Consider the following 21,770-nt stretch of genomic DNA (forward strand, 5'->3'; position numbering starts at 1 on the left):
TATGTTTAATATGTTCACAGTATTAATATGATATATCATGTAATATTGATTATAAAATAATTATATCATAATATAGAAATATATCATTGTTATCTGATATAATACATTATATTTAATGTATTCTATATAACAGAATACATAATGTATTATTATAAGACAAGTATATTATATAATATAAATATAATACTTATATAAAAGTATATATATTTTAATTATACACTACACATACAAGTATGTATAACTATTTATAATTTTATTTACGTAGGAATCTGTTCATAACAATTGACGTAAAAATATGCAATACTTTAAATCAAATGGGCCATAATCTCACTACCTACACATAATTACTTTTAAAATCTTGAACCCTGTCTAAATCATGCTTACATATCTCTCAACCTGTTTTTCTACACATGCACATATACACACATTTATACACAATTTATATGTATACTACCACTTTTCAGTTCAATGTATATAAATACATGATATATATAATTATATTCCTGTGTATGTAGACAAATATAAATCAAAGGTATGGGTATAGGTATGTATTTCACATATTTATATAAATATATCATATAAATAATGTATGTGTATATAAATACATGATTATATACATACATACACAGAAATATACTTATTTAAACAAGAGACCTAAATAAACATAGTTCTCAAAGAATAAAACTAGTTATGTCTCACCGTTTCAATAACAGTTTATAGTTTTCTACTGTATGTGCTTCTATAATTGTTATGAACAATTCCCATTTGTTGAATGTTAAGTTGTTTTAATTTTTGCCATTATTAATGAGGCTCTGAAGAACATGGTGGGCAAGATTACTTGAAAAACTCTCCTAAAAGAAAAGAGTTCGGTATGCTAGGTGAAATGGAAACAACTTATTTTTAAGTGCATGTCTGATTTTTGAAGTGTGCAGTAGAAATTTCCAGGACCCCTGAAAGAAGGGGGGTACATGTGTGAGAGTTATAGCTATATTAAGAGTGGACTGAAGATCTTGATAGCTTAGAACAGAAGCTGGCAATCCTGTTTTTATGGAGCGAAATAGCAAATATTTTAGGCTTTGTGGACCAAAGAGGCAAAATTGAGGATATTATTTAGGTACTTAAGTAACCATTTAAACTATTACCAGTTAAAATGTGAACATTATTCATAGCTCATAGGCCATAAAAAATAGGCAGCTGTCTGCATTTGGAATACAGGCCATAGTTTAATGACACACCTGACCTGACACAGAGACTTGCTGTTAAAATGGCCATGACCACATGGGAGGCAGGAGATAAGACTCCATCCCTCCTAGATGGGAAGTTAGAACTAAACCTATCTATCCCTAGGTTCACCTTTAATGAAACGGTGTGCCATTAAAAAACATATCTGCTGGCAAAGGGAGACTAAGACCAAATTCTCTTGACCTCTGCTCTGGGTAGGAAACAGGTAGAAAATCTTGAGAATTCTGAACCCCAGATCTGTGTTCACAGTGTTTGGGTTGCAAATTTATTTGCGGTCTTGCAAACAGAAGGGAAGAAATTACCTTAAAATGCTCCCAGATGGGTGGTATTCCAAACACAGAACTAAACACTCTCTGGAGAGGTAGACCTTCAACCCAGGCCTATAGCGTTCCCACAGATAAAGTTTAGCTAAACATGAGCTCATGATCTAAATTCACACAATAATGAAGAAATCAGCTACAGTGGGAGAGAATCAGCAAAAACAATCAATACCAGAATTAGATTCCCAAGGCCATCCATTGAATGTTGGAATTATCAGGTGCAAGGTAGAAAACAGACATAAAACTAGGACTGAAACAAGGAACAGGATGTTTTAAAAGAGTGGGTAGGCTCTTTAAAAAATTTCTAAAGTACATGTCATTGATAAAGCTAAAAACTCAAAGCTTGTGTAAAACAGCAGATTAATCATGGAGAAGAGTGAAATTATGCTGTTTTTAAAAATATGGCAAATCAGATTTTCTGCCTAATTATATAAGTAGATTTATCTTAAAAAAAATACACATATTTTAAAGACTTATTGGCTGGAAAATAACTAAAGGATATTTCAGAGGGCTACTCTCCAAAGAAAAGTGAGAAGTAGCAAAACACAGAAAGTCGAGGGGAAAAAATGTCAATATATACATTGCTATAGGGTGCACTAAGGCTTAGGCCAGCAACAATGTGGAGGTGCTGACCCTTAGATACTTACAACTAAGCTGGCATCTTCAAAAAGTGCAACTATTTATAACTAAAAAGATTTATTAAAATTAATAACCAAGTGTTTTAATTGACATCAGAAGAGCAAAACAATAAACCCTGAGAACATAGAAAAAATAGGTAATAAAGATATGAGCAGAACTTAATAAAACAGAAAAAAGTATAAAATTGAGGTGATTTAGTAAGTCAAAAGAATACTCTTTGAAAAGATTTTAAAAACACACTTTGATTAAGCAAAACAAAAACGTAAGTAAATAATACACAGAAAGAATCAGGACAATGTTATAGCAGAGGGTACAAACAGAGAATATATGAAATGCCAGTAAATTTGAACATTTATGTAAAGTGGACAATTTCCTAGCTCCTAAAGTTTACCAAAACTGACACAAGAGGAAATATATAGCTGGAGTTCTTTCACCAGTAAAGGAATTAAGTCAATAGTTTACAATCTTTCACCAAGAAAATACCAGACCCACCCAGAACGTTTGGGTGGGGAATTCTATCAAACTTCTATTAAACAGATAACATCAGTATTAATAAAGAAAAACTTCTAGAGAGTAGCAAAGGAAGAATGCTCCTTTATTCATCTTAGGAAGTCTATATAATCCTAATACTGAAAATAGATTAGGACTGTAAGGAAAAAGAAATTTACAGGTCAAATTTACTTGTAAATATAAAAGCAAACATTTTAAGCTATGATATTAGCTACTCAGGTTCACTAGAGTAAGAAAAAGCATGAGCAAGTTAGGTCGTCCAATGAATGAAAAGGTAGTTTAATGTCAAGAATATATTTCAATAGATTGAAATCACCACATTTTATTTCTTTCATCTGTCTCTTTAAAAAATTGATAAGTACTTATATTGATCTCTCTTGTACTAGGCACTGTCCTAAGTCATTTACATATTTACTCCTTTAAACCTTCTATTATCCCTGGGGGAAGGTTCTATTTTGCTTCCATTTCTTAGCTAAGACTCTAACCCCCAGGAAAGTAAAGCAACATTTGCAAGTTTTGTGGATGGTCAGTGATGGGACAAGTACAGGAACATCCAAAGTCTGTGCTTGGAAACAGCGCCCCATGTTGACACTCACATTACAGATAAAAGGAAAGGAACCATGCACTTACCATACAGATGAAATCTCACGTTACAGGTTAAAGGAAAGGAACCATGCACTTACATTATAGGTTAATACCCACATAACAGGTTAAAGGAAAAAGAAACATGTGCTTCTCTCAAAAGCTGTAAAGAGAGCATATCTATTTCTAAATATATTTCCCAATTTATTTTGCTTGTTTTCTGACCTTTGTAGTGCATTTTGCCATGAGGAAAATTTTAATTCTTATATAATTAAATGTATCCTTTTTTCTTTGTATCTTAGAAAGGTGTTCCTCATGAATAATTTATTTCAAGTCTCCCAGGTTTATGATACTTTTACAGTTTCATAATTTATTACTTTTAACTAGTTGCTATATCTAGAATTTATTAATGATAGCCATATTTTCCCACTTTTGTTGAATAAGTTTGGCTACTGATCCAAAATGTCAATATTATTTTAATCTCAAATCCCTTACGCTCTTGCATCTAATTTTAAGATGCTTCCTATTCCACTGGTTGTTTTGTCTATCTGAAACAAAATGCTACCTTAACTATAATGTAATTCTAATATAATAAATGTAATTAGTAAACATAATACCATATATAATAAATAGCATAATATAAAATAACCAAATATAATTTACCATATAACAAGGTCAAAAGAGAACAAAACTATACAATCAGTTGAAATATCCTCCAAAGACATTTTATAAAATTCAATATTCATTTCTAATTTAAAAGAAATAGTAAAATAGGGGTTGATGAATGCTTCCCCAGTAAGAAGAAATTATATATCTAAAAGAGAAAGAGATAAATGATAACCTTTAGTAACACTGGCAATAAATACAGGACAAGATGAAGATGCCTGATATAATGTTAAAGAAAAACTATTATGTAACATTGTCTTTGCAGCACTGATGAGTTCAGTGAAAAGAGAGTCTCACAGAAAAGAGTATCTCTTTCTTCTTAATGTCTGTACACTTGTCCATTGCATGAACAGAACAGCTTATTTAACCAATATGTTACTGATCTGCATCTGGATTTCTAGGTTTTCATGGAATTTTATTAGGCACAATTGTGACAAACTCTAGGACTTCCTCTTATGTTTATATCTTTTGAAAGAAACAATATCTCCACAGATGATTTATCTGGGCTGGCTGCTAGCCGACTATGGCTACTTCTCAGTTCTTCCCTTTACATTCCCAGTCAATATGAAAACGGAAGGCAAGAAGGTCTTCTGTTTAGAGACTGTAAAGATAGGTCTTGGTGATAAAGTCTTGGTGGTAAAGGCTAAACGTATCAACCCAGAACAAGTGTTTTTCCAGCTGTAACTATGTGTGATTCCCTTGGCTTGATGCTGTAGAGGATGTACGACAGGATTGTAGGATCTGCCCTCAAAGTGCTTCCAGTAAGATGAGCTAAGTCAAGTATGGTGGCATATCTAATTCAAGACAAAATACAATGGCTCCTTTTCTCTCATAGCAAAACTTCGTGGAGTGAATGTACAAGTCACTGTAGGATCTTAATTAAAGGAACACAATAAATCTTGTATTGGAAGGTGATTATTCTGGTCTCTTTGTAGAGATGAATTGGAAATTGTCTAGAAGAAGGAAAATTAGCTTAACCAAAGTTAAACTCATAAATAATTGAGCATTAATTAAACATCTGTGGCCTATGTTTCTCTTTGATCATACTTTCTCCCAATTTATACACCTCTTTGATACCCGATTAATCATTGTCAAAGATGCAATTAACAATGATTATTACTGTGTATTAGGTTTTGCCTGGGCCCTGAAGAAACCATCCTAAATTATGAGCTATGATTGTCACTTGATTTTCTCACAAAGAACAATCAGAACTCCTGGTCTGAAGTGGCTTGGAATGTGAAACTAATGAGTCTCTTAGATATTATTAGAGGACCCTACAGAGCCCATTGGTGAAAGTTTGGAAAACACTGGGCTTCTTAAAATTAATTCTTGTAGTGTGTTATGAAAGATGACTGAACCAAAAGGATAACGGTGTTTCTGGTTCTGTTGTTAGCATTCTCCATGGAAACATCGTGGAAGCTTCTGGACTCAATTTCCTTCCCCATGTGTGAATGTCACTGAAAATATCCAACTCCATTCTATCCCCATAGAACTTCAGAAACTAAGCAAAATGAAGACTCAAAATTCATTTCAAATAATGAAATGAAAATATAATGTAGAATGGAACTGGGAAAATACCTGGTTTAAATTCTGGAAAGTACTAACTATACAACTCTGGATAAGTTGCTTAATCTTGTTTAGTCTGATTTCATGCGGATCTCACAGGATGTTATGATGATTAATTTAATACCTTTGTATAACGTACAGTGTTATGTAATTTCTTCTTGTTCTTCTTGAGTCAATTCATATCTTTAAGCAACTCACTTTAAAAAATAGTTACTTACTTGCTTAAATTACTCTTACCTTCTATTATCAGCTGAATTGTATCCTGCTCAAGTTAATATGTGGAAGTCTTAACTCCCTATACCTCGTAATATGACTGTATCTGGAGAAAAGGCCCTTAAATAGGTAGCTGAGGTCAAACGAGGTCAAATGGGTGGGCTCTAGCCCAATATGACTGGGGTCCTTATAAAAAGAAAATATTAGGACACAGACATGCACAGAGAGAACAAAGTGATTATTAGTAACCACGATCATGTCCTGAATGCATGGAACACGTCACCATTTGCCAACCACAGTGTCAAGTCCACAGAAACTACAGAAATTGAGAGCTCTCCGCAGAAATTCACACACCCGTGCACCAGGTAACAGACCACAGGCAGACGTTCACTCAGCCTTTCACGTGTCCCTCACGGAGGGCACGCTCTCTCCTGGGCGGGGCGAGCACAGACACTTATCGGTAGTTTTACTACTTTTAAAATGCGTTGAGTCTGGAGCCTGTGCTCCGCAACAAGAGAGGCCGCGATGGTGAGAGGCCCGCGCACCACGATGAAGAGTGGCCCCCCCGCTTGCCACAACAAGAGAAAGCCCTCACACAGAGACGAAGACCCAACACAGCCAAAAATAAATAAATTAATTAATTAAAAAATTAAAAGATTAAATTATATAAAATTAATTAAATATAAATATATAAAATATATATGTTTATATATAAATATATATAAATGTAAATAAATTTATATATAAATATATAACATTAAATTAAATTTTAAAAAATAAATAATTAATAAAAAAATCAACACTGAAATTAAATATTAAAAAAAAATGCGTTGATACAACCATGTCTCACTTTTGCTTGGATCAGTCAGCAAACGCTTCTTGGAAACCCCAAATTCTCCACACCTCCTACCTTTCCGGCTGCCCTGCTCCTCAGGCCGGGTCCCCATGGGAGGCGGGGCTGCGTGCGGACGCACGGCGAGCGCACTGACGTCCACGAGCCCCGCCCCCACGGGGCCGCCTGCCGGTTGGAACGGCAGCCTCCCCCCCCCCCCCCCCCCCCCCCCCCCCGGCCCGGAGGGCGATGAGGCCGGCGCCGAGGTGAGCGCTGCACGGAGGGGCCTGCCTAACTGGGGCCCGTGGCCCTGCGTCTTCTGGCTGCGACGTGGGTCTTACCATTTTATTTGTCAATTATATCTCAACAGAGCTGAGGAAAAAAAGAAGGAAAACAACAGGGTCATCTTGGATATTTTCCCTTCCTGTACTGCCACACTGTCCCCCCAAGTCCCTTAGGATAAAATATAAAAGTTAAATAGTTAAAAACAGAAAGAAAGAGCCACTCCCTTACCTGAGGAAAGAAGGAACATTCCACTCAGACACAGTAAAACCGGCCAGTGCAACCAAGGGAGCCAGGGGTCAGGGGCAGGCTGTCACCCTTGCTCCAAACAATGGTGTGGAGAAGCAAAGAGCACACCAGATCAGAGAAGGAGGCTGCACTGCACAGGGAAAGCCCACAGAAAGGGACTCAGACGCAGCTGTTCCGAGGCCAGAGACGAGAGAGGAAGGCCTGCTGCTGGGAGAGCCTGCTGACCGCCCTTCAAGATGGGCACTTAGTGCCTCCACAGAGAAAAGAACAGCCGGCCTTCCCATGGAGGTAAGTCTCCATCAGTTCCGCAGGACCCAAAAAGAGGTACCCTTCAAGAGCATTCAAGGTTAGGGCAAATCTAAGCATTTCAGCTGAAAATCACTTCTGTGGAGGGCCACAGACTGCAGGTGCTTTAAATCTGAACTTGCAGACATCTCATGTACCAAAGCTTCCAGGAGGTCAGTTACAGTAGATGAGAGCATGAGATAATAAAAGTGTCTCCTTGTTTGCAACTCCAATACCAAACTCGAAAATCAGTCCAGTAATGTCATCTCCCAAAAGTACAGTCAGAAATGATCTACACAGTTCCGAGCAACGGTGTTTATTTTCATACGAGGAACGGTGCTTGTACACTTGCCAGGCTGGGCCATCCCAGTCCTCTACCTTGAATGAGGAGGACTCAGGTAGGGAATGGTGTACTTTATGACATCAGTCTCAAAAGTTCAAGAAAACAAGTAAATAATTTAAAATGTGAATAAATACTCATGTACAAAGATGTTTATTAACAGGGTCATTTATAATGATCATGAAAAAGAGGAAACCACCTAACTGTCCCCAGACAGGAGAATGGCTGCGGAAACACGGGTGACTTCTAAAGACGAAATATTATGTAGTCACTAAAATGGTGTAACTTGAGAGTTTTACATGACATTGGAACATAGTAATAATGCTAAGTGAAAAATCAGTACACAAAATGGCCTGGGCCATATCTCAACCGTGTTTAAGAATGCACCGGGGGCTAAGGGACTAAAGAAACATGCCCAATAAGAGCGACTCTCTCTAGGTGTTCTTTACATTTTTTGATATTATGAAAATTGTCTACAATGAGCCATTACTTCTTTTATCAATAAAAAAAAAACCTTCAAACACTACAAAGAAAAGTACTTTTTTTTTAAAGTTAGGCATGTACAACCAAAACATGCTTAGTTTTTCCTAGTAAAGAAAATGAATTTCATATGAATCTGTCTGTTTTCAGCCTAGGCCTCTCAGACAATTCTTTCTTCCTTACGACCCACAACTTAAGATGCAGAATACGTCTTCTGTTCTCTTCATTTATCTTTGTTTTTCACTTTCAAGGCTGTCCCTTCGTTGTGGTGTCTGAGCCCTCGGTGGATAGGTCTCTGCATGGTTTGGGGCCTCGATGTGCAGGAGTCTAAAGGTTCCTCCTCGGTCACACTTGCTCTTTCTCTGGATTCTTTCTTCAGCCTTCTCATGCTCCTCTGGAGGCTTTGGCCATCAGGACTGAACTTCACCCAAAGAATAAGAAAATTTCCTGTTGGTCCAAGTACTTCACAGTAGTTGAGGTTAATGTTTACAAGAAACAACCTAGGATGAACTCTTTTAGCCTATCTTGGTTCACAGAATTAGAGAATCATAAAACATTCGATCTGAAGGGACTTTTAGAAGTTATCTATTCCAATTTTGGTCCTTCTGAAGATGTGACTGTCCTAACTGAGAGTACAGCTTGTGATTATCCACTTACTACGTAGGCGGCGCTCAAACGAAACCCGTGCGAAGGCAGCGGAAGTGATGCCCCTGGCTGACATGCATCGGGCTTTCTTAATGACCCTACTCCTGACCCCGGGGGTTGGGACACCTTGAGGTCCTGGCCTCAGCCAGGGGTGGGGAGGCAGAGACCATGGGGAAAGAGCAGAGGGTGATAAAGAGAGCGGGTTACCAAGAAGGCTGCAGAGCCTGCATCCTGGAACATTTTCAGGGTCAGCTGATGTCTCAAGTGCTGTCCAGCTCCATTATTTTACATCATCCAGAGACCACAGGGCCGGGAAGAGGCGGTTTAGCCTGGAACTATGAACCACAGGATTGTCCTGCGGGGAGAAGGAGTGGAAATTTCTGACCCTCTCCTGAGCAGTGCAGTCAACGGCCTTCATGAATTTATGGAACATGAACACACTTATTTTGGTCCTCTAGGTACAGTTTCCACTGCAGAGCCTGTGGGCTCAGCCCTTCTGTACCAGGCCCCATTCCGGATATATTCACTCTCCCTCCTGCATTTTTGTCATTCTGACATTTAAATTTCTTGTTGGCTCATAAAGCTTGTGTGTTATTCAGATGTTTTCCACACAGCCTTTTGCTCCCTGGGAAGGCACTGTCTAAACCTAGGAAGTAAAAATATTTTTTAAAGGATGAAGAAATAAGAGCAAAATTGATTCAAATGAATTAAAAGTTAAAGGAGTTAGGATGATTTGGCCTGAAGAAGGGAAGATGTAGGAGGTCCTACATGACTTACATGAAAAATATTTCTTAAAAACGAAAAGACAGCCTCAGGAGGCATAAGTGCTAGTTTTCTGGAGGTGTTCAAATGGGATCTGAATGACTGAGTGGTGGGTTAAAGCAACAAAGCCCCTACCTATTGTTTCCATTTGAAACGGATAATTCAATGATTCCATGAAAAGGTTACCAAAAGGAAATACATTATCAGCCACTCTTTACCCAGCTGGAGATACAGCAAACACTCTTTCCAACGACAGGCGAATGGATAGACAAGATGTGGCACGTACATACAATGGAATATTACTCAGCCATAAAAAGGAACGAAACTGGGTCATTTGTAGACACGTGGATGGACCTAGAGTCTGTCATACAGAGTGAAGTAAGCCAGAAAGAGAAAAGCAAGTATCGTATATTAACGCATACGTGTGGAACCTAGAAAAATGGTACAGACGAACCTATTTGCAGGGCAGGAATAGAGACGTAGATGTAGAGAACGGACATGTGAACACAGAGGGGGAAGGGGAGGGTGGGACGAATTGGGAGATTAGGTTTGACATAAATACACTACCATGTGTAAGTAAAATAGCTAGCTAATGGGAATCTGCTGTATAGCACAGGGAGCTCAGCTCAGTGCTCTGTGAAGACCTAGAGGGGTGGGATGGGGGCTAGGGGGTGGGAGGGAGGTCCAAGAAGGAGAGGATATAGGTATACATAGAGCTGATTCACTTTGTTATACAGCAGAAACTAACACAACACTGTAAAGCAATTATACTGCAATTTTTTTAAAAAAAGTCTTTCATTGTAATAAGAAAAACTACACTCAGGAGGAAAAAACTTTGTAACTGAATGGGTTGCCACACACTGCAATAAGCTCCCACTGGAAATGTGGAACTACTTGCAGTGAAGATTTGAAAAAGATTTGAAAAATAGATTATTACCATCTTGCGGAGTGTTTTAGGTGCAATACTGCTTGAAAGCCAGGGGCTAGAATAGCTGAGCTTTACACATTTTCTCCCACTCCAAGACAGAAGTGGCTTCTGAACGTTTTTCCCTTTCTGTAGGCACTATAGACAGATTCCCTCCAAATATTCTAGGTAAATATTTTTCTTCACTCCTAACCAAAAATAGATGCATTTTCATGAGCAAATCACTTAACATCCTTTCTATCAACTGGCCAACCTAGGATCACTTGTTCCAGTTCTGTGCCCTGAAGTGTTGGGCTCCTTGGCTAAGTTCCAGGAACTATATTAGGGAAATACTTTCCCTTCAGCCACAGTTTAAAATGGAACTATGTATATAAATAGGTATCTTGGTTCTTACATATTTATTTGCTAATTCTGTTCCAAGTATAATGGAAGCTCAATAAAAATGTGAATGACACAAAAACATTGATTCCTGATACCACTACATATTATTTCTATTAATGGAACATTAGTATAAGTAGAAGAGTTGATAGATGAAGATTATTATCTTAAGTATTTTCCATGCTCAACTTATAGCCCCATATTTCTTGTTCTCATTCCAGAGGTTCTTAAGCAATAGTTCTTAGGCAGCAGAAGCAAGAGAGGACAGATAACTATTAAAATGATTTAGTCGGACTTTTTGGGATGTAGCAAAGTCTGTTCAAGGCTCTGAAGTGCCTCATCAGAAGGCTGCAAACTTGATTCAGTTCCACCAGTAAGTGCAAAAGAGCAGTGTAAGTAGCCTAAACAAGGCAATAAGTCCATAAATTGTTCATCTGGTTTGTAAGTCAGGTGAAAATTTAGCAGTTCTTCATATCTCTGAGACTATGAAATTAAAGTCTTGTTACTAAATTAAGAAACCATAAGCATTTACTTGATATCACCTTCAAAGAACCACGGAGACAGAAGTTAAAAAATATAAGAGCGATAACACAGTTTATAAGATTTCTTTGAAAATTATTTCCCAATTCTGAGAGTACTCCTGGCACTTCATTCCTTATGCATGATTAAGATAAACTTTCCTGGGCAAGTCACTAGCTCCCTTTGCCTCAGTTTTTCCTTTAAAAAACTTAGAGCTGGGGAGGATGCTTTGATGTGAAAATAAAGGGCTTTCTTATAATAACCAGAAAGCAACCAGATATAAGCTACTCTTTTTTTTTTATTTTAATTTATTTTTATTTTTTATTTTTGGCTGCGTTGGGTCTTTGTTGTGGTGCGCGGGCTTCTCACTGTGGTGGATTCTCTTGTTGCGGAGCATGGGCTCTAGGCACGTGGGCTTCAGTAGTTGTGGCTTGCGGGCTCTAGAGCACAGGCTCAGTAGTTGTGGTGCACGGGCTTCGTTGCTCCACGGCATGTGGGATCTTCCCGAACCAGGGCTCAAACCCGTGTACCCTGCATCAGCAGGCGGATTCTTAACCACTGTGCCACCAGGGAAGCCCATAAGCTACTCTTTAGTGATGTTTTAAATCAGTTAAGAGAAGAAAAATATGTAATTATACTGTCTTTTATCATTACCTACTTAAATTACCTTTACTGGAGTTCGTGTGTGTATTCAAATTGCTGTCTTGTGTCACTTCCTTTCAGCCTAATGAACTTCTTTTAGTATTTCTTGTAAGGCAGATCTGCTAGGAGGGGATTCTCTCCGTTTTCATTTACTTGGGAATGCTTTTATTTCGAAAGACAGCTCTGCAGGATGCAGGACTCTCTCAGCACTTTCACATGTCTTCTCACTGCCTGCGGGCCTCCACTGTTCCTGATGAGACGTCAGCTGTAGTCTTGGTGGGCTTCCCTCATACTCCACAAGTCACTTCTCCCTTGCTGCTTTCCGATTTTGTCACTTTCAAAATTTTGACTATAATATGTCTGAGTGTGGATCTCTTTGTGTTTATCCTCGTTGGAGTTTCTTAAGCATTCTGGGTGTGTAGGTTAGTGTTTTTCATCAGCTTGGGGAAGTTGTCAGCCATGACTTCTTTGAGTGTTTTTTCTGCCCCTTTCTCCCTCTTCTACTTCTGGTATTCCCATTGTGACACTTAACAGTGGCCTATCTTTTTCTGAGTTTCTGTTCATTTTTCTTCATTCTTCTCTCTTTCAGTTCTTCAGACCAGATAATCTCTGTCACTCTATCTTCAAGTTTGCTGATTCCTTCTTCTGACAACTCAAATCCACGGTGCAGCCCCCTAATGAGTTTTTCATTTTGGTTACTGTACTTTTCAACTCGAAAATATCCACTTTAAAAAAATGTTTTAATTGTAGTTAAAATAAACATAAAATTTACCATTTAACCATTTTTAAGTGTATAGTTCAGTGACATTAAGTACATTCACATTATTGTGCAAACATCCCAATCATCCATCTACAGAACTTTTCATCTCAAACGGAAACCCATTAAACAATAATTTTCCATTCTCCCTGGCAACCACCATTTTACCTTCTGTCTCTATGAATTTAACCGCTCTATCATATGAGTGACATTATACAGTATTTGTCTTTTTGAGACTGTCTTAATTTCACTTAGCATAATGTCTTCAAAGTTCACCCATGTTGTAGTATGTGTCAGAATTTCCTTCGTTTTTTTAGGCTGAGTAATAGTCCATTGTATGTATACACCACATTTTGTTTATCCATTCATCTGCTGATAGACCTCTGGGTTGCTTCTACCTCTTGGCTATTGTGAATAATGGCATTAAAATGGGTGTACAAATACCTCTTCAGGTCCCTGCTTTCAATTCTTTCGGGTATACACCCAGAAGTGGGATTGCTGGGTCGTATGGTGATTCTGGTTTTAATTTTTTGAGGAACTGTCGTACTATTTTGCACCGCAGCTGCACCATTGTACATTCCCACCAGCAGTGCACAAAGGTTCCAATTTCTCCACATGCTCACCAACACATTATTTTCTATTTTATTTTGTTTTTTAATAGTAGCCATCCTAATGGGTGTGAGGTGATATGTCTCACTGTGATTTTGATTTTCATTTCTCTAATGATTAGTGATGGTGAGCATCTTTTCATGTGCTTGCTGGCCATTTGGAAATCTTCTTTGGAGAAATGTCTATTTAAGCCCTTTGCCCATTTCTGAACCAAGCTGATTTTTGCTGTTGTTGTAGGAGTTTTTTACACATTTATATTTTGGATAATAACCCTTTATCAGATACGTGATTTACAAATGCTTTCTCCCATTCTGTAGGTTGGCTTTTCACTCTATTGATTGCGTCTTTCGATGTGCAGAAGCTTTTAATTTTGATGTAGTCCAATTTATCTGTCCTTACTTTTGCTGCTTTTGCTTTTGGTGTCATATCTACATTTGGTTCTTTTTTTTTTTTATCATTTCTATCTCTTTAAGAATACTCTCTATGCGATGAGTCACTGCTCCCACACCTTCCTTTAATTCTTTAAGAATGGTTTCTTTTAGTTTTTGAACTAAGATAATAAAATAATAGCTTCTTTGAAGTCTTTGTCTGCTAAGTTCAGTAACTGGGCCCCTCCAAAAGCAGTCTCTACTGCCCAGTTTCTCTAACATGTCCCATAATTTTCTGTTGAAAAATGGACATTTTAGATAATATATTGTAGCAACTCTGGTTACTGGTTACTCCCTCCCCACCAGAGGTTTGTTGTTGTTATTTGGTTGTTTGTTTACTTGGCTGGACTAATTCTGTGGAAGTCTACTTTCCCTACAGGGTACAGCTGTTGATGTCCCTGCTCAGATATTTCTCCCTTTTATATACTTCAGTCTGGCTTGCTAGGGATCACCCTTGGGACAGCATAAGACACTTACTGGTCAAAGGTTGTGCTTAAGTCCCCTTAGCTAGTTAGATTTTCACCCTCTACCATGACGTTTGGGGCTTAGAGACTACTTTCACAGTTCAGAGAGCAAGGGGTGGAGGGAAGGTCTGAATATAAAGGAGCTGCACAAGAGTTGGAATTATTATGTATCCTGGCTGTGCTGGTGGCCATAAAAACCTAAGCATGTGTAAAACCTCATACCACTGTACACCAGAAAAAGTGAATTTTACTGTATGTAAATTTTTAAGTGACCGGATTTGCCTTTTAAGAAAAGATACCTTTACACCGGTACTGCTCTTACACAGCTGGATCCAATTTGATCACTTGGGTTTTTAAAAGTTCAGTACTTAATAGTTAATAAGGGGACAGAAAACAAAATCTTTCTTATTATACTACTGCCTACTGGTGGTCATTTCTTCTCAGAACACAATACAAACTAAACTTAAAAAACCACATCCTTCTAATGCTTAATAGTTAGTATGATAAGGTCAAGCTTTTATACCTGACCAAAGAAGTCTCTTCTGGATTAGGCGTCGTCATTTTTCTTTAAGTAAAAATTCTGTATTTCCTTAATTGTTACTGACAAGGCCCACAGAGCCTGAAGACACTATGACTTAAAGATCAAGGAAAAATCAAACGAATGTAAACAAAAGTAGAGATGGTAAAAATCAGGCCTGACAGACGATGTGTGAGGCTGGACCCACTGCCTGCCGGGTCCCCAGGGATCCTCAAGTCTGCACAGCAGGCTGAGGCACAGAGTGACAGAACAACTCAGCGAGCCTCTCTTCCCGCTCCGGCCGCCACTTTAATTTCAGGTCAAGTTGAAAGCAATCCCTCTTTTTTTTTTTTTTTTTTTAAACCTTTATGATAGTAGATGAGCTCATTTATAACTCCCAACCACCTCGCTACGTTGAGTACATCCGTATCCTCTCATTTTTGCTTTTAATCTTCAGAGTAAAGGCAAAAACAAAACAAAAAGGGAATGAACAAACAAAAAAAACAAAAAGGAAGGAAATAAACTCAGTCCAAATTTTTAAGCCAAGATTCCTTCTCCTCTTGCTCTTACAAAAGCCACCCTTTCCCTCGACAGCCACGTTTCCTGCCTTTTCTAAGGTAGCTTATAGTTTCACGAAATACTTTTATCTGCTTTATCCTTTTTTTTTTATTTTTATTTTTTATAAATTTATTTATTTATTTTTGGCTGTGTTGGATCTTCGTTGCTGCGTGCGGGCTTTCTCTAGTTGTGGCGAGCAGGGGCTACTCTTCGTTGCGGTGTGCGGGCTTCTCATTGCGGTGGCTTCTCTTGTAGCAGAGCACGGGCTCTAGGCACACGGGCTTCAGTAGTTGTGGCGCACGGGCTTAGCTGCTCCACGGCATGTGGGATCTTCCCAGACCAGGGCTCGAACCTGTGTCCCCTGCATTGGCAGATGGATTTTTAATCACTGCGCCTCCAGGGAAGTCCCTGCTTTATCCCTTTTAAAAAGATGCTCTCTTTCTTCCTTCGTGCCACTCAACTGGCAAAGCCTTCTATCAATCAAACTGTGACCACCTGCTTATTCATCTTGATACACATCTGTGCTCTCACTGTGTGCGGATAGCTCTGTGTCTCACTGAAGTTGGAACCACTTGGTGGCAAGGATGTGCGGAAGTGGCCTCCACAGTCCTCACTGGGAACAGGGTTCCATCCACTGACTATCTGACTATCTGGGTTAAACCGTTCACCCACTGCTCTTTTCCCCTCCCCTGCCCAGAGAAAATGAAGATAAACCCATGGGGGATGTGTCTTTACTTCCTCAGGGAGGCAAGAGTGTGGAGAAGGATTACGAGATGATTCCTACTGTATAAGTGCAGGAGAAAGAGACAAAGATGATGAAGAAAGGAAAGAGAGGATGAGGAGAAGAACTCTCCTTGTAAGGATGAAAACAGTAGGAAGGAAACTTGAAAAACCAGCTTTCTCAGTTCTCAGGATTCCAGGAAACACTCCTGATGAGTAACAAAGGTTCTGAACCAAAGACTAGGTCAAAACATGGTTGTACAGGATCCTAGATTCCTTGTGGTTTCTCAAGGCTCTTTGGCTTTAAATTAAGCTTAAGGTATCAGTCCTCTTGACAGTGGATTCAACTGAATCTCAGTCCAGACCTCCGTCTTCAAGTGAACCTGGGGATGGATCCACGCATTTGGGCCGAGGCTTAGGAATAGACAAAATGAGAGACCCTTTACATAACCATCAAAAGGACTTACCCTCTCGACTCACCATACAAAGCGGGTAGAAAGGGAGGTCTCCTGCTTCTGCTCAAGACTTTCTTAAATCAACGGCCACCCGTACCAAAGCAGCTCCCCAAAACAGCCTTCTGATTAAGGCCACAAGGACATCCTGGCAGCGTGTGGCAGAAGTAACTGAGACAGCCGGTGCTCTCCTACAGGGCCATCACTCACCTCAGTAAACGCTGCTGAGACACACGCAGATACCACACAGCTAAGTACTGTGGAAACACTACCCGAGCCCCCAGCACATGGTTCCACCACCCACTACTCTGGATCCACGATCCAGAAGGATGGCCCCTGACAAAACTTAAGTGGGTAATCGTAACACTAGGCATACCATTTTAATGACTTTTTAAAATATGCTGGATTCCCCAGCTCCCTGTCTTCGCTCTCCACAAAACACTGAACCTGAGACCCTGGCCAATTTGACATTCATGTGAGAGTTCACGGAACCTCCAGAGCACCCAGTAGTGACGGCAGACCCCTGCTGAATGCCCTTCACACTGCAGAATTAACAGGATCAACCTTCACTGGTAATTGCTACACATCAGCCTATGTGGGCCTCTTCCCAAGAAACAAGATCTCAAGTCTCTGCCTTACAGTTTTCCATTGTAAAAATAATATGCGTGCATATAAAATTTTTGGTAAATATGGAAAAGGAGAAAGTAAGGCAAGGAACAATGCTCCTAGCCCACCACTGCAAAATGACCATTGTTTTTGTGTACATTTTGGTGCACTGGTTTTATCCACAGGGGTAGGCATTAATTATGTAAGCCACTGGGAGGCCACTGGTGAATTAAATAAAATATAGAAGTCAAAATAAAAATGAGTTACAGGGCTTCCCTGGTGGCACAGTGGTTAAGAATCCTCCTGCCAATGCAGGGGACACGGGTTCGATCCCTGGTCCGGGAAGATCCCACATGCCGTGGAGCAATTAAGCCCATGTGCCACAACTACTGAGCCCGTGCTCTACAGCCCGCGAGCCACAAGTACTGAGCCCATGTGCCACAACTACTGAAGCCCGTGTGCCTAGAGCCCGTGCTCCGCAACGAGAAGCCACCACAATAAGAAGCCTGTGCACTGCAACGAAGAGTAGCCCCCGCTCGCTGCAACTGGAGAAAGCCCGCGCGCAGCAACGAAGACCCAACGCAGCCAAAAATAAATAAATAAATAAATTTATTAAAAAGAAATTAATTATAATAGTTCCTTTTTGAAAAGAAAGTTTTTCATTATTACATAAGTAATATATGCTCGTTGAAGAAAGAAAGTCTAAAATACAGGTAACCAAAAGGCCAGGGGAAAATCATGCATGAGCTCATTTCCTACAGATAACTATTGTTATATTTGGTGCACTGCATTCTTTTTTTATGTACATATAAATGCCTTCCTTTTAAAACAGGAATTAAAGCCATTAGCTCATTTAAAAATGCCTTCCATTCAAAAAATGAGGTGATACACGTTTTCTGTAACCTGCTAGTTTTACTCCGTGTACATCCAACATCATCATTTCAAACGGCTGCAGTGTGTTGCATTATATGGCAACACCATAAATTATTTAACCTGTACCTTACTTGGTTGTCTCTGGGGATCTTTTATTGAATTATTAGGTGAGTAATTCTTGTGTAGTCTAATAACCAGCTAAGGAGTTTTTTTTCCTCTCCTTTCGAAGACATTAAATTTTTTGACTCAACAACTACCATGAGACAAAGTTAATCCCAAACCATTTAACCACTCTCATTTAAAAAAATTTTTTTTAATTAATTAATTAATTAATCTTTGGCTGTGCTGGGTCTTTATTGCTGCGCACGGGGTTTCTCTAGTTGTGGTGAGCAGGGGCTACTCTTCGTTGCGGTGCACGGGCTTCTCATTGCGGTGGCTTCCCTTGTTGCGGAGCACAGGCTCTCGGCGCACAGGCTTCAGTAGTTGTGGCACGTGGGTTCAGTAGTTGTGGCATGCAGGCTCAGTAGCTGTGGCTCACGGGCTCTAGAGCACAGGCTCAGTAGTTGTGGTGCATGGGCTTAGTTGCTCTGTGGCATGTGGGATCTTCCCGGACCATCGCTCAAACCCGTGTCCCCTGCATTGGCAGGCAGACTCTTAAACCACTGCGCCACCAGGGAAGTCCCACCACTCTTTTTTTTTTTTTTTTTTAATTAATAGACTTTTACTTTTTTTTTTTTAAGTATTTGATTTATTTATTTATTTATGGCTGTGTTGGGTCTTCGTTTCTGTGCGAGGGCTTTCTCTAGTTGTGGCAAGCGGGGGCCACTCTTCATCGCGGTGTGCCGGCCTTTCATTGTCACGGCCTCTTTGTTGCGGGGCACACGCTCCAGACGCACAGGCTCAGTAACTGTGGCTCACGGGCCTAGTTGCTCCGCGGCATGTGGGATCTTCCCAGACCAGGGCTCAAACCCGTGTCCCCTGCATTGGCAGGCAGATTCTCAACCACTGCGCCACCAGGGAAGCCCCCACCACTCATTTTTAATGACACATCTGTGGACTAGATATGACTGATTTTAGAAACAAAATTACTTTTGCCAGGGCGAAATACCGAAGAAGACTATTTTGTCACTTCTCTTTGTACAGAAATGAAAATAGCCTTTTGCCTGCTACCATGAAGAACCAAATCAAGCAGCCATTTGGATTTCCTCTACTGGATATATAGTTATTGAGCGTTCAGGGGTTTTAAAGATAGTATTTTCTATTCAGAGACTGATCCAGGGCATTAGAAGTCAGTCGTCTCTGCTCTCTGAATTACTAAGACAAACCTGTCTTCTCTGTGTGCAACCACCACAGGGACCAGGTCTCACATACTCTGTGCGTGGACACAGATGTAGAACGTGACAGTACACGCGGCCTCATGTCTGAGAAGTCAGTTTTTTCCAACATAACGAGGTCTGAAGACTCAGTGACAGCCTTGGAATACTCACCTGCCACCTTCACCCTCTGCCTCCCATGACAAGGCAAACGAGTCTATGCCAGACTGCCCTCACTTGAAGGAATGTTGAATACTCTGCAAATGTGTGATAAAGAACAGCTATAAAAGCTAAGGATGCCACTATCCCCGTTCCCAGTGCTGAGCTCTGAGGGCCTCAGAGCCGGGCCAAGGCAGGACGTGGCCTCTCTGGGGACAACAGTGCGATCCTGGTGCGACACTTTCTAGGCAGCACTGGCAAAACATGTCCTCAGAGAACCCTTTCTTCACTCTGATCACAGGAAGCTCTGATTGTCCTAAACACTATACAAAGTGTAACACACACACTCTCCGTAGTTTGTTTTCAACCCCAGACAACTCCTTCGAGCAAAAGTACAAAGGAAAAATACACAAAAGGGCAAAGACAACTAAAGTAAGATGCATTTTTATTATGTGCAAAATGGGGGGTTGCGGGGGGAGGAGAGGGACTCAGGAGTAAGTACCTGGACTGGGGAGGGTCAGAACTGCCAGCTGCCCGATTCGAGATCATTAATTACACGGGCAAGGGCGGAGCACCTGTGGCCTTGGACGGTGCAACGGAATAATTCACTAGGTATTTGTGTTAAGTGCCTACTAGGTGTCCTGTTGGTTGTTTGCTGCGGATACAAAACAACAGGATAAACACGTCCCTATCCTCCGGCTCTAAGGGAGACCCACTACCACAATATATTTAGGTCCCCCTGTCCCCAGCTTCCAGGTGGCAGATGGAACTCCCCGTGCAGGCACGAGGGATGGCATCCTGCAGGCGGAAGGGACAGAGTTGGGAAGATGGGGTGGCATCACACTGCCCCTGTCCCCACGCTTCTTCTGAAATGGGGAAGAGCCCTCCTGAAATGGGGACTGTCACAGCAGTCTGCGGCACAGAGGGGTCACGGGCCAACATCAAGGGGCTCCCTATTTTCACAGCTGCCCAAACCTGCCCCCAGGTGGCTGCTGAGAAGTCACACGGGGAGCAGACAGTCTATTTAATGACACTGTGATAGAGCAAAAGCAGGAGATATAACACAGTATGACTTCTATCACAATATCTCATCTGCTCCTCATCTGAAATGGGCACTGTCTTAACTACTGAGTTCAGAAAAGTAATTGCAAAATTCTCCTGGGTAATTATTAGTCTTCTCTCGGTGACAGAGGAAATCCAGAGCAAAGTTAGGGCTAGAGGGGGCTGTGACAGGTCACTTAACTCCTGACTTCAGACAGAATATTGAAAACACTGCAAACAAATATAAACCCATTTTTAGATGACTTCAGGAAAAACGTTTATATTTTCCAGTACCCCAATTCCCCATTTTGTAATACTCTTCTTTGTACCTCATCTAGTGGTCCTCCAGCTTCATCCGAATCACTTGGGGGGCTAGCTAAAACACAGATTGCTGGGTCCCACCTGCACAGTTTCTGAATCCACAGGTCTTGGGTGGGGCCTGAGAATGTGCATTTCTCACAAGCTCCCAGGTGGTACTGATGCTGAGGGTACTAGGACCACACATTGAGGACCACGGTTCTAACCTAACCCTTACTGGACCGAACCCTTACATCCTCAATAGAACTGGATACTAGTTGGCCATCATCCCCTGGTCCAGAGGCACACAGATACTGGAATAACAATTCAAGAGTCCCCTGGTCATTTTTTTCCCTTCAGCCTAAATAATAGACGTTCCCTAACCTCTTATTATAGGCATCATTTTTCAACCCTTTAATCATTTTGAGGTTCTCTGTTGGGATCTCTCCAAGTCCCTTTTAGTTGTGGAGCCGTGAACGAGACCCGGAACCTTAGTCAGAGATGGGATGAGGTTGACTATAAAGGGAAAATGACTCACAGATTCATACCACATCCTCCTTTTATTAATCTCCTATACCCGAGCTTGCCTTGTTAGCTGCCTCTGATTCCTGTCCTTCTGACACCATTCTGGGCTCCAGTCATGCTGAGCTGACCTTCAAAACGCCTTTCTTCAGAGAAGCTCAGAGCACTTCTCTAACTAATACAACTGTTGACTCGACATCCCCAGCCAGATTGGGGATGAAGTAACTTGTTCAATCGTGTATCAGTTTAAGAGGGAGAGAAAATCGAGAACCCAAATGCAGGTTTCTATCCAGACATCACTCTGTGGAGAAAGATGCTCCTTACTTTTATGCGGTATCAAGTTTCCTCCTTTATAGACTAATTAACAGTCCCTTTCC

At 40.4% G+C, this 21,770-nt stretch overlaps 2 long non-coding RNA genes across 4 annotated transcripts in view; one reads left to right on the forward strand and one right to left on the reverse strand.

The window, feature by feature from the left end:
- LOC309621326 overlaps positions 1 to 21,770 on the reverse strand; it is a 69,545-nt gene that overhangs the window by 13,525 nt on the left and 34,250 nt on the right. The gene's annotated exons all lie outside the window — the stretch shown is intronic.
- The window catches only part of LOC309621327, a 270,404-nt gene continuing 255,436 nt past the window's right edge, over positions 6,803 to 21,770 (forward strand). Inside the window, exon 1 of the long non-coding RNA XR_014239936.1 lies at positions 6,803 to 6,836. This is a non-coding gene — a long non-coding RNA (uncharacterized lncRNA). The remainder of the gene's footprint in view (positions 6,837 to 21,770) is intronic.

The sequence above is a fragment of the Balaenoptera borealis genome (assembly GCF_965194805.1).
Source record: "Balaenoptera borealis genome assembly, contig: HAP1_SCAFFOLD_283, whole genome shotgun sequence".
NCBI classification, from domain to species: domain Eukaryota; kingdom Metazoa; phylum Chordata; class Mammalia; order Artiodactyla; family Balaenopteridae; genus Balaenoptera; species Balaenoptera borealis.